This window comes from Crassostrea angulata, chromosome 4 (genome assembly GCF_025612915.1).
Source record: "Crassostrea angulata isolate pt1a10 chromosome 4, ASM2561291v2, whole genome shotgun sequence".
In the NCBI taxonomy this organism is placed as follows: Eukaryota; Metazoa; Mollusca; class Bivalvia; order Ostreida; family Ostreidae; genus Magallana; species Magallana angulata.
The window spans coordinates 9,159,830-9,173,241 of record NC_069114.1 but is presented as its reverse complement, the minus strand read 5'-3'; the positions used below and the strand labels follow the sequence as shown (position 1 = coordinate 9,173,241).

Genomic DNA, 13,412 nt, shown 5'->3' with positions numbered 1-13,412 from the left:
AGGAGAATATTTCCTCTGCATGAAACACTTTTGTGATAAACTGATTTCATTATTTACCTTAACATTCCCTGCACCTTGCACAATGGCATTCAATAAGTCATCTAACTCACCAACATCACCTGCAATTTTCTCAGGTTCTGCAATATAACATTATATTTCTACATTTAATGATCATGAAAACTGTATCTACCATGAATCAGAATATTACACAGTTATCTGCATCTAATGTAGAAATATTTTTTGGCAAGAACCAGTAGAAGTCTATCATATATTAAATAGCACGGATCAAACTTTTCTATTCATGAACAACTCTTTAAAGTAGTCTGAGTATCGCACTACGTCATAATACGGATTTTACAATATTGGTTCAACTTTTACAAAGTATTTTTGATACCCGGTATTGATTTTGGTCTACATCGCTGTTGTAAACAATGGCAATAATAAGCAATTAGAACGGTAATATATGTATTCTATGAGAGATATAAATGATTAATGTTGAGAAACTCGATTCTGTTAAAGTAAAATGAAAATCGAAGTTTCTGATTAACCAGGATCTCAAGTATGCTTATATCTTCTTTGTTTTGACCCCCCCCCCCCCGAATTTTTCTTTTTCTTTTACTAAAACCGGTTTAAATTTAGAGACAGAAGCTATTTCGATTTTAATCAATCGTCAATTAATTAATGTTTAAATGATATCTAACATTGTTGACCGAACTAGGCAGAAAACTGTAGCAAAATGTGATTTTTACGGATTTTTTCGTCAGGGTATACTTGGTTTAGAGCTTATAGCGTGAAAAGTAATCCGTCAACATATAATTTATTTTACCAAATCTTTTTTTCTAAGATGTCAATCTATAGAATAAACACCATGGATTTAAGTTTGAGTCCATAAAATAGTGAAAAAAATTACCTAACGTGATACTAGCATTGCATTTTTTGTTTTCTATTTTGATACATCAGGTCCATAAAGCGTACTTACTTACAAAAATTTGCGCAAAATTATTGATGAGATATGGCTTAAATAAATATTTATACTCTATTTTGTATGTTCAGTTCTAATTTTCGCAAAATTGGTAATTATTTTCAGGAAAAACGGACGTCTGGCAAATTTCATAATCGTCAATAATTTTCGCAAGGGGGTACACCCGTCTGAGAGGTGATAACAAACAAACTAGCATGTAAACATACATATTTTATTTTGTATATCAATTGCTAGAATGTATATTTATCATTTAAAGCTAAGCTTTTAATGATTGATCGAGCCCATTTAGTGCCGAGTATAGAATTACCTTAAGAAAGAGGTGTTTGAATTTTTTTTTATTCTGACATGCTGTATAACTCTATACACCTATAATCATGATAAACAGTTTGTGTAACCCTGATTTTATTTATTCTTACATATATCTCGAGACTCCCGTGAACATGATAAAGAGTATGTGTGACCCTGATCTTCTCTTATTCTGTCACTATTTCTTGCATCCAATAAGAGCCTACATGACCCTGACTCTGTAATGATCAGTCGTCCATCGGGAGCCGTCTTAAACTCAGCTTCCTTCTTTTTTGTTTTTTGTTCTCTCTTTTCTCCTGGCTTTGTTGTTATCAATAAAATGTTGCAAACATTAATGACGGCCTTCAATTGTTTTCAACATCACATGCAATTAAATGCATGTCCACTTTATCAACATGGATAAAAAACATCGTAATTAACTACAAGGATTTGATATTTATTTCATTCAATCAATTCTTAAAGTAAATCTTATATGAAAAAGTATGGTTTGTGTTTTGTTTGTCACAAAGGACTTGCCTCATTTTATTTATGCCAGTTTTTCAAACCCCGTAAAACAAAAGCCCCCACTCCCTTAAAATGGAGCATTTCCTGTGACTTACCGAGAACTTTCTTGGATGCACTGGGGTCCAGGAAGTCCATGATGTCCCCTCCTTCTTGTAGCCAGGCCAGTTTAGCCTGAGTTCTGTCCCTTGGTTTGCGTGCCCCCTTCGTCTCTCCTTCTTCCTCAGAGTCGGTGTCCCTCAGAAGCTCATCCATGCTGTTGGAATTCAAAGAGAGAGAAATTTTGATGGAGTTAACATTGATGCCCTAGACACACTTATATAAAGTTCACATTAATTTTAAATTATCCTTATTCTATACAGTTATAGCTTTTTCATGAGGTTAATACATGTTATTAAAGTAAGGTTTATAAATTTTCTATTTTTAGCATACATGTAGTAAGGTTTATAAGCCTCAGATTTATTATAGAATTTTTAACATGATCATTTAATAAAATTTGATCAATCAAACGCTGAGGAAAAATAAAACATTTAAGATTACATGTATCCATGTACAAAGTACCTCTCTGGCTGGGACTTGAAGTGCTCCTGATCACTTTCTTCTTCCGACTCCTCCTCTTTTTCCTTCTTCTTCTTCTTCGCTCTCTCCTGGGTCTTCTTTGTTTACCAACACCTTGTGAATACTTGGTGGTGAGAGGCCAAAGATTGTCTCATACCTGGAACCAGTTATTAATTTTAGAATATACTTGTTACTAAACTACAAAATCCTGCATTCATGTACATCGATCTATATATCTACTGCATCAAAGTAATTCTCCATTACAAAACATGCCATTTCATGCTTTTAAGCTTTTGCACATTATTCCAATAGAGCCTCATTGTAGTTGGTTTAACTTGCATAAATGTACATGTATGTAATAGTACGGTACACATTTAAAGTAATTATGGAAAGTGATAAAAAATCCAAATTTTACCCAAATTTCTTGATAAGTTTGGCATAAATTTCCTTGGCTTTAAACCTGAAGTGGTGTTTGCAATCCTCTTTCTGTGATACAAGACTAGACATCTAGAAAAGAGGAAAAATACAACAGTGATTCATTCAAATCAGCCAGTGCATATCTGAACATTGACACATTAAAAAACATTAAAATTAACTAGAGATTTAGTTCCAAGAGCCAAGTTTACAATTTGTTTTAAATGTGGTGCCAGCACAGTGTCTGGGTAGGCAGAGAGAAGGACCTTCATGAAGCCCAGAGCTGCTTTGACCACTTCTCTCGTCTTGGATGTCAGTAATATACACAAGTTCTCCACGATTGTCTCCAGTAATGAGAAACTGATGGAGGCTGTAGACAGCAACATTTTAAAGTTAACAACAATGTCTTGGTGAAAAATGATAAAACTCATGTTAACCAATATTAATATGTGAAAGATACAATTGCAGCAAGAACAAGATCAGTATGCAATTTATTTTTTAATTGTACACTACTTCAGCCACTGACCTTTGAAGTCGTAGAGAATGCGGGTGAGAGCCAGTAAGGTGGAGCTGACCATCTGAGGCGAACCCCCAAGTCCTGCCATCACCATCTGGAAGTAGTCCTCCAGGGCACCTGTTCATGAGAAAGCACTTGTTATTGAGGAAGAAGGACACCTGTCACATCCAATAAAATGAAAACTAATTACACATAGAAAGAAAAAAAACCTGTTATACAAGTGGTTACTAGTAAGGTATTTGTTGATGAATTACTTGTCTCAAGTAAATCTACAACATGAAATTCATTTCTAAGCTCTAAATATATGCTTAAAGAAACCAACTGAACATAATACCGTTTTCATCTTTATTCCATCGTATCTTGGCACGGCCCATCTCCACCAACAGTAGGTATGAAGCAGAGCCAGCCTTCTCTCCTATCTCTTTGGTGCACAGAATTGTCTGTCAAAATATCAAGGTAAATGTAAGAAGAGCTGTACTACATTGCACAATATATGTATTACCTGGCCCTCAAAAGTACACAGTTTGTAAAGAAATACTACAGTGAGCATTTATTCTGAAAGATTGCCTGTCTTAAATGTTTTGATTAATCATCATCAAATGCATCTTTTCTACAAGTAAAAACAATTACACAGAACCTTTTTCCTGATTTTTTTTTTACATGTTTATTATAAGAAAAATGACAATTTATTTCTCTATCAATATAAAATTTTAATGTTATATCTATATACAGGTATACAAGTATTTATTGACCATTACCATAATGTCAATACAGATATACATTAAACTTTATTTCTCATCACAGCTTAGACTCCCTTACATTGGTTAGGAATATTTCTCTAGGAGACCATTACCTTAACGATATTGACATTTACCTCTCAGTACAACAGCTAACAAGAAGTCCTTCTGCTCCTCCAGCAATAACTTAAAAATATGTTGATTAAACAGCGCAGACGAAGCTGGAAAAGAAACAAAATACTCTTAATTTAACCTTGAAGTTTGCTTTGTTTCTTGATCAGAAAACACTAGACCAAGCTTAAAATCTAAAGAAAGTGATCACGAGAGACAGAGAAAGAACATTAGAGAGTTCTACACAATAAACATGTACATGTATTTCATCTCTCTGTATTTTGCCGAATTCACCAGCACATTCAATGGACCAGTCAGAATATAAAACAGTATCATTTACTGTAGTATAATAAAGTTCAAATAAAAGCAAAACACTTTTTTAAAAGACAGCTGAAGGAGACCAATTCAACTTTGAATTGAGTATTTAAACAGAATATTGTAAGCATTGAGACAACATCAACCCTGTAAAGAGTATATCTAATCAGAATGTTAAAGCATAGAGTTGGTTATATATTGTAAATTCCTAACTAAACGCGAGGAATTAATACATAGTAAAACCACGAGAAGCCAGCCTCGCGAAATTCACTTTTAATTTTGGGACATATGAAAACTACATGAAAGTATGATAAAATTTCGGCATTCTCGCGCTTTGATGGAAAACTGTTGAATCGCGGAATTAAAAATAAGGAATCTATAGTATCTTACCGCTTTTGATGAGGGACTGGAACTAGAGAGGGAGTTGAGGAGCACCCCCTGGATACCGGGGAGGTTCTGGGTAAGGAACTCCTGACAGGCGGGGGAGGGGCTCCCACACAGGTCCTCTAACACTCGGTAACACTTCTTCTGTAAAGTCTTGTCTGTGTCCTGTAGGAGAAACAGATCAGAGAAAATAGTACTATTAAGGAGGATCTATCAGAAGGTTCACCAGATTACTTCTTGTACCTATCAACAAAAGAACAGCACAACAATATTGGATTTAATCAAATCTTTCACTATTTAAGCCTATGTGAGTAACACAAAACTGTTGAAACATTAAAAATATTTAAACTCTTATTTAGTAGAAATACAATATCTAGTAAATGACTGTATAGTTCAACTCACTGATAGAAACTGTGTCACAAGTTGGAAAACTTCCTTCACCCGATTTCCTCTACAAGAGGTAACATCACAAGAAGAAGATCCAGCAAAGCTTGCCTACAGAAAGCAAAATAAACAACATTAGGACAAATATAATAAATGGGGGTGGTATCTTAACGTTAACTTTGATTTGGTAAAAATGGCCCTGTATAACTGAGGATTCGTGTCAACTTAAAAACCAAAGAATGAGTGCCTCCAACCTTTTAAATGATGAAATGCCTTCTTCATGGAACTTTTCTTTACATTTATCACAGTATGTGTTCACAAGCTGAAAGAGAGATCAACACAACACTAAACACAAACAAGCTATGAAGACCCAATTTTTTTTTAATGGTTAAGTGTTTTACACAGATTGTAGTACATGTATTCCACCTGCTAATTCGCATGTCAATCTAAAATAAGAACCTGCATAAGAATGGAAGACATTGCTACTGTAAAATAAATACCGCAGTGTCCGCTATGTGTAGGTAGTACTTGATGGTTTCTAGGACAGCCAATCAGGCGGTGTCCTTAGTGTTCTCTGGTTCCGTCGATAACAGGTTGAACAAGATCGGCGGGAAGTTCTTGGCAAACCTTGCCACCTCCTTTTTGCACTCCTCTGTAAAATAAAATTCTCTCGTGTCATTGAAATTCCAATAGATGTTTGAGCATTGTAAGAGCAACGCTCCACCACAGACTTACATGTACATGTACATCTAACAATTCTAGATACTGGAATGAAATCTTGTCTTTTCAAAGACATGTATTTTCAAATTGTATTACACAGTAATTGTCTCTGAACATGGCAAAAAACTATCCATGACATCTCAAATCAAACTCTTTCACAGAATAATTTTTTCTCATAGTATCAAAAGCATCTTGCAGTTGCTTTTTACATTTTCTTCAACTGTTTCATTAGCATATTCATTAAAGGTACAAGTCTATTCTAAATCTCAGATAGAGTTATACAATAGTGATCTCTCTTATATGAGAGTCAATGCACCTTAAACTAGAAAGAGCTTTTAAAGTAGACGGCAACAATGATAAAACCCAAATATTTGTCTTCCTCTATAACTCAGCAACAGAGCTCACTTCGTGGTAAGAACCAATTAGTTCTTCTCAAATCTGAGATTTCTCAAAAAATATTTCTTTCGTAATGTACTGAAACAAACTAATCTACCATTGGCAAATAGGTTTTCTCTCATCTACATTTCAGATTTATCTCAAAAAGCTAGTTACAATATAATTTCCCCCAAAATTCAGCTGAGAACAAAATATATGAGTTTCTTAGAAAAAATTGAGCTTAAGGTACCTCACTACACCTACACTTATACTTTTTAAGACACTACGTCACAAGATGGCGATTTAAATGTTTTGTTAAACTGTTTATATCGTTCATTTTGGTTGTATATGGTCGTAGCTCAGTGGTTAAAGTACTAGGCTTCTGAACCGCAGATGATGAGTTCGAATCTGTCTGGAGCTTTTGTTCATGTTAACTGAAATACATTTTTGAAAATGTAATTTTCTATCCAAAATTGCACATTTTTTGGCCTATTAGACTTGCATATTTCTTGTCCATTATGATATCTATCATGATCAAGTAATTTTCTGTTGATTTGAGAAATATTTCACGATGTTGTGAGCCACCTTAAAAAACAGAAATCTCACCGTCCTCTTTGCTTTTGTTGATGAGCTTCCTCAGATCAGACATGACCTCCACCCTCAGGTCTTCTCCCTCACTGGAAAACAACGGCACAATAATTATGTACCGGTATTACCTGTATGAAGTCAGTGGGTTTACTAAGTTTGAGGTTTGTAATAACAAAGGTTACAGTTCGAGGATGTATTACCTATGTGTGGTCTGTTTCGTTGGTTACAGTTTGAGGTTTAAATTACATAAGTTACATTGTGAGGTTGTATTACCTGTATGAAGTTGTATGTGTAAGTTTGTATTACCTGTGTGAGGTTGTGCTACCTGTGTAAGGTGTGTTACCAGTGTGTGGTTGTTACCTGTGTGAGGGTGTATTAACTGAGGTTGTGTCACCTGTGTGTGGTTGTTGTACCTGTGTGGGTTTGCTACCTTTGTAAGGTTGTATTACCTATATGAGGTTGTAATACCTGTGTGTGGTTGTGTTCGCTGTTTGTGGTTGTTTTATCTGTGTGAGGTTGTGTTACCTGTGTGTGGTTGTGTTACCTGTGTGAGGTTATGTTACCTGTGTGTGGTTGTGTTACCTGTGTGAGGTTATGTTACCTGTGTGTGGTTGTGTTACCTGTGTGAGGTTGTATAACCTGAGGTTGTGTTATCTGTGTGAGGTTGTATAACCTGAGGTTGTGTTATCTGTGGGAGGTCTGTTGGTTGGTTACAGAAGCCAGGTAGTAGGGACCAGATCTGTCTCTGTAGAGCATCGTAAGACTTGCACACAACTTGGTTACCAGTTGACTCCGCCTCCAAAGCTGTCGAAGCAAAATACATCAAAAACTGAAAATACATCACTTCTAAAATCATTCTATAATTATTAAAAAAAAACCCCCAAACAACTCATCACAAACAATTAAAACAAAAGCTTTCAACAATCATAGCCCACATTTCCAAACACAAATGAACGAGAGAATATAAGCAATTCTTACTGTTAAACCTAATCAAAATTGACTATGTGTAGAAAGTAAGAAACCATAACATTTATCTACCGTATATATATCATGCCATTGAAGTATTCTTTGACCGACTAAACATTAATAGACTTAATACCTTTTCAATGCACACAGAAGAAACCTTACATCTCTCCTTGAGTTTAGCAGCCAGGGGGAGAAAGTAGGTCGTAAAGAACCCTAACTCTGTGTTTCCAACATTATCTCTGATTACTGGAATCAACCAGCCATGAGGAAAGGTGTAGTCATCACTGAAATAAACAAAAAACAAAATCTTGTGGACAACCAAGTTATTCTTCATTGGTAGTTACTGAAATGTCCAACACAAATAAGATGTGTCTGTAACGGAGATTATTTTTGAAGGTTTTATACTACATATATTGTAGCTTCAACACTATGCACTCAATGATAACATGAGGCTAAAACAAGAGGCCCATGGGCCACATCGCTCACCTGAGCAACAATAAGCATGATAAAATCAGCTTCATGGAGTCAATACAAAATATCTGGACAATGTGGTGTAATACATGTAGATCCTATACAAACAAATCTGTTTCCCCCTGGATATTCTTATTTTTATAATCAAGTCCCTTTTCTAAGATGATTTTATTGTGACAGACATATCACATTCAGCATTTCAGTTCTCCAAAAGACCCTTAACAGTTGTTTGTATAAAACAGTTATTGTGGTTATTTACAATTCTTAGCTGAAATATTTACTCTAAACACTATACTGAACCATGATTCCAAATTTGGAAAAATTCAATTATACATAATTATGGATTTTGCAGCATTGATACACATGCATGAAATCTGAAGAAACAGTCCAGTCATAATTTACCTAAACAACATATAGCTCATTGGCACTCGAAGCTCTTCAAATAGCATAAATTGAGGAAACTTTAATCTCAAGGATTGAAATACATGTAAAACATAAACATTCAATATTTAACCAAATTTATTTTGTTCATATTCATATGAAGAGCTCAAATATGTCTGATTTTCTAAAAATGTTGTTGTAAAAATCACGCGTTTTCTCTTATTTACAAAAAAGAATTGTTTTCAAATACCACGAAAAAGGTAAATTAGAAAAGTATAGGAATTTCCCTATCCATCAAGGTATTACATGTAGGTATTGGTTTATAAATAATAAAGTTATATGACTCTATAATGTAAAGCCCTAAATTCAGTTTTTGCTCCATTTTGATGCTAGCTTGAGATTACCTCACCTATGACTTCATAATGACGTCATAGTGATGAGTTTTTCTAACTCACGTAAGCGTAATATTTGCTGAACTTTTATTTAAGCATAATTTTGGAACAAAAGCACCATGACTTAACTCATTAAATATATGTCATAGGGAAAAGAAACTTGCTAATAAGGAGTTTTTCTTTTTACTCTTGTATATTGTTACCATGGTAACAAATTTAACAAAATTTATCAAAACACATATCCTGTGGAAGAGAGTCTAAATTTAACTAATAAAAGTTTAAAATCCAGAAGAACAAGAAATACCCACTAAGTCTGTGAAATATGTAGTATTGTAAATCAATATAAAGTTTCCCAGTATCTAATATTCTAAATTATCTGCATGTAAAGTTCTGGCCAAAGTATATGAGAGAGAGAGAGAGAGAGAGAGAGAGAGAGAGAGAGAAAATAAATGAGAGAGAGAGAGAGGGATACACACAGAAAGAGAGAACAGATAGGCAACAATAACTACATCTTCATGCACAACACATCTATAAAGCCTAAAGACCAACACCCCCCCCCCCCACCAACATTCAGTATCAACCCCCACCCCAACATATTGATCTATTTTTTTCAATAGTATGAATATATCAATACTAGTAAATATCTACTTAAAATGATTACTGATTTCAATTTAATTTTGATTATGATTAACAAATTAAGATAGGTTTTGTGGATTAAGTACTTACCAACATGGTAGGTTTCTACATGTTAAAGAGTGCATACCTACATCTTCGGTACATAGTCATGTCACATGCATGACAAATTAATTTACTCAAATTTAAAGGAAGTGAACATGAAAAAAATAATTGTTGCTTAATAAATTATAAAAGCCTTTTGAAACTTAAAAATGAGGTCTGTTACCTATTTGTTTATTTCTATCAAGAGATTTTATCAATTTAACACTCTCAGTGAAAGGTTTATGGAGGTAATCCATTATTCCCCAGCATGCATCTGTTCTCTGACGTAGATAAGCCACATTGCTGCTGGTGACTGGGTCAATGTTGGAACTAGGCCAGTGTTTATGTACAGAGTTGATAAAAGTTGAGGAGAAAAATTATGCCTTGATGTGAAGAAAAATTTTGTGTACTGTCATGAGAAGACAAGGATTTAGTACATTTCTATAAATGAACCTCAGATAACTATTTATGATTGGTACAAAAAATGAATATAGATAAATTAATTCGTGAAATATAAGACCATCACATTCCAGATGTTTGTACGGAGATGCATGTGGCAGTCAGTGTTTACATAAATAAAATGCTGTTTTTAGATTTCAATTTAAATTAATATAAAATTGTAAGTCCATTTTCCATGTGGGGTTTCTTACCGTTACTTTTTATTTAAATGCCCTGGAAATTTTTCTGATTTGTTTTTTTTTTTTACATAAGATCTTGATGATATGTACGCCGGTTCTGTTTATGCTGTCAGAAGAATAACAGGACTAAGACACTTTTTAAAAGTCAGGATGCTGTGCAATGCACCTTGTGTGCTCATTTATGTAGCACACATAATGTTCAAACTCATAAACAAGAAATTCCCGAGTGCAAGAAAAAATAGGTCACAATAACACTGATCCACGGACATTCCATTCTAGTAACATGTCACATTAACTGCTGGTGGGAATGCATCATTCTGAGATCCAAAATCTTCCTCCATAAACACTGTTTAAAATGACAACTCTTTACATTCCTTTCAAGTTTCCATTCACATTTTGATGATGGCATTTTATCCCTGTTACTACACGTGTGTAAAAATGCAATGTGTTCTCACTGACGGCAGCATCAGTGCTGCCCTCTCTTAGATGCTTAGAGATAACCCAGCAGGGAGGTAATGATTTTAACAATATGGCAGCACTCATGGATTGCAAGAATTAGTTATTCTAAGTGGTATATCTTTTTACTGAGGAAAGCTCTGTCTAAACGGTTTTCAGACATCAAACAGACAAATTTAAGGCCATGATAATTTTTTCATGTTCACTTCCTTTAATGTAAATCTATCATCATAAATATAGAATTGGAACCTAACGGACACTAATATACAATTCCCTTACAATGCAAACTAATCTTAGATAGCTGGACACTGCTAGAATGAAGTATTTTTCCTCACCAGAAACTTTCGGCTTCTCTTCTTTCACTTTTGCTCGCTTGAAATGATCGCACTAAAAACCCGAAGTGATAATTGGTCTCAAAATTTATAAAAATGTCTTCTAAACTCATATATAATTAGAAACACATATATTTTTTTTAATGTAAAAACTCACAATAAATCATATTCAAGTTTAAATCATAATTTCTTTAATTTAAATTGGTTTTTTTAAACCCGGGGGGGGGGGGGGGGTTGTGATGGATATTTCCTATAAAATGTGTTATTAAAATGATTAAACTTGTTGGAAATTAAGTTTGTTCACATAAATGAGAAGATGAACGAAATAAAAATGCACCTTTATCATAATAATTGCAAATTAACAAGAAATATGCCTATTATAATTACCAGCATGGAGCTTAATATGGGTATAGTCCACTAATGCATTTTCCATAGGTGGTAATGTTAACGTTTGGATTTATAGCTCCGGCCCTTATTTTCATTCAGCAACGAGGGACCTCCTGAATGAAAGCTCATCATATTGTATCTTTCCTGTTAAAATTTAGTAGTTTGAAGTCAAGATTCATTTTCTCAGTTTTGGAAAGGGTGTACATCAAACAGTTTCAATTCGATTTTTCTTCAAATGATAATTCAGTTTTGACACTTGTTTTTAAAATTGCAAATCCTCTTTTCTGACATGTGTCAAGTATTCTGGTTTAAATTGTCCCAATAAATGTGTATACACTCTGCAAGTATAGGGACTATTTTGCATAAAGGCACTACTTTGTTGTCCTACCGATTCTAAAAATAGTTAGATGGATATACCCATATACAGCTAGGATATAAACCTACATCAAAATCTGAACCCCTTGTGAGGCCAAATAATCATTCAGGGGCCAATTTAGTTTAAACAATTTTAAAGAATCAGCGATATATAAAAATGCTTCCCCAATTAACTGAATCCCACTCACGCATCTCCTGTGCATGATGTTGAGAGGCACAGCTTCAAGGATGTGCCATGGTCCAAGATAATTGATGGCTGCTCCAATAGCGTGGTCAAGCTCTGCTTTGTAAGGAAATCTGGGACTGTCCCGCAGCTTGCCAGTTGACAGCACACCCTGTGTATAGACACAATACAGGAATCAAGTCAATTTTACACAGTCAACACACAGTATGAATTTCACCTTATGGCTTGAAACTATTGTTATCAATAACATTGTTCATTTTACGTTTGTTTTTTAGTAACTTAGAGTAACCTTAAGCTTTTAAATACAAAATGTTGTTTCTAAAATGGATCATCCCGATTCCTATATTCCTATACACATCCCCTCTCCTCCTCCAACACACACAATTGCAGAATATTTTTTTAAGTGGGGTGCATGTTTTAAAAAAAAAAAATTAAAGAATCAAAACTGAATGTTTTTTACTGTTTCTCTGTTTTCACCAAATAAAAAATGCTGTTTCCCGTTTAAACTTTCACAATGTTTGACCTAGATTTGAGAGTACTCGGATATCTGATTTACCTGTCTTTGTCATATTACAGGTGTGTACCTGACATTTACGTCTGAATCATGTGATCCTGTACAGGTAGGAGGACCAGGAACAATAAACATCTACGGCCCGCCATGTTGGATTTTTACGTTTTTCAATAGGAGAACATTATGGTTCTAAAGTTGTTTGTAAAATGAATGTAATCTCTGGAAACCCTAGAACATGCAGGTATGACTTTTTTCTTAATATCAATTGGGTTTTTTCTTCTTAATAAATGTATCTTAACCCTTTTCTATGACTGGTAATTATTTTTCCGGGGGAGATTTGGAGGGGGGGGGGGGGGGTGCTACATCTTGCTAGTGTATAGATATTAATGATTGAGACCTTACAAATATACATGTGCAAGTAATTATTTTGGAATATAAATTGGTTTTCATTTTCTTTGATTTTGAGAATTTGATACTTTGATATTAGAATTAACCATATTGTGTTGACCTGAAGAACAATAATTTGCCATCTACATGTAGATTGGAAAGAGAATGTTGCAACCTATAAATCCCATGGGTAGCTGGGAGACCAGGAAGAAAGATTAAACACCCAGAACCTGCCATGTTGGGTTGTGATTTTTGGTAGTTTACCTGTGGATTTGAATAAGTAAGTTCTTCAAATTACTTATTTATAAATAATCTGACAGTTT

At 34.3% G+C, this 13,412-nt stretch overlaps 1 long non-coding RNA gene and 1 pseudogene across 1 annotated transcript; both read right to left on the bottom strand.

The window, feature by feature from the left end:
* Positions 1-13,412, bottom strand: part of LOC128182348 (RRP12-like protein) — an 89,653-nt pseudogene that overhangs the window by 31,221 nt on the left and 45,020 nt on the right.
* Positions 1,908-2,854, bottom strand: LOC128182350 (uncharacterized). The gene is made up of 3 exons (XR_008243405.1): positions 2,763-2,854; positions 2,351-2,504; positions 1,908-2,045 (listed from the first exon to the last, which is right to left on the bottom strand). It is a non-coding gene; the product is annotated as an uncharacterized LOC128182350 (long non-coding RNA).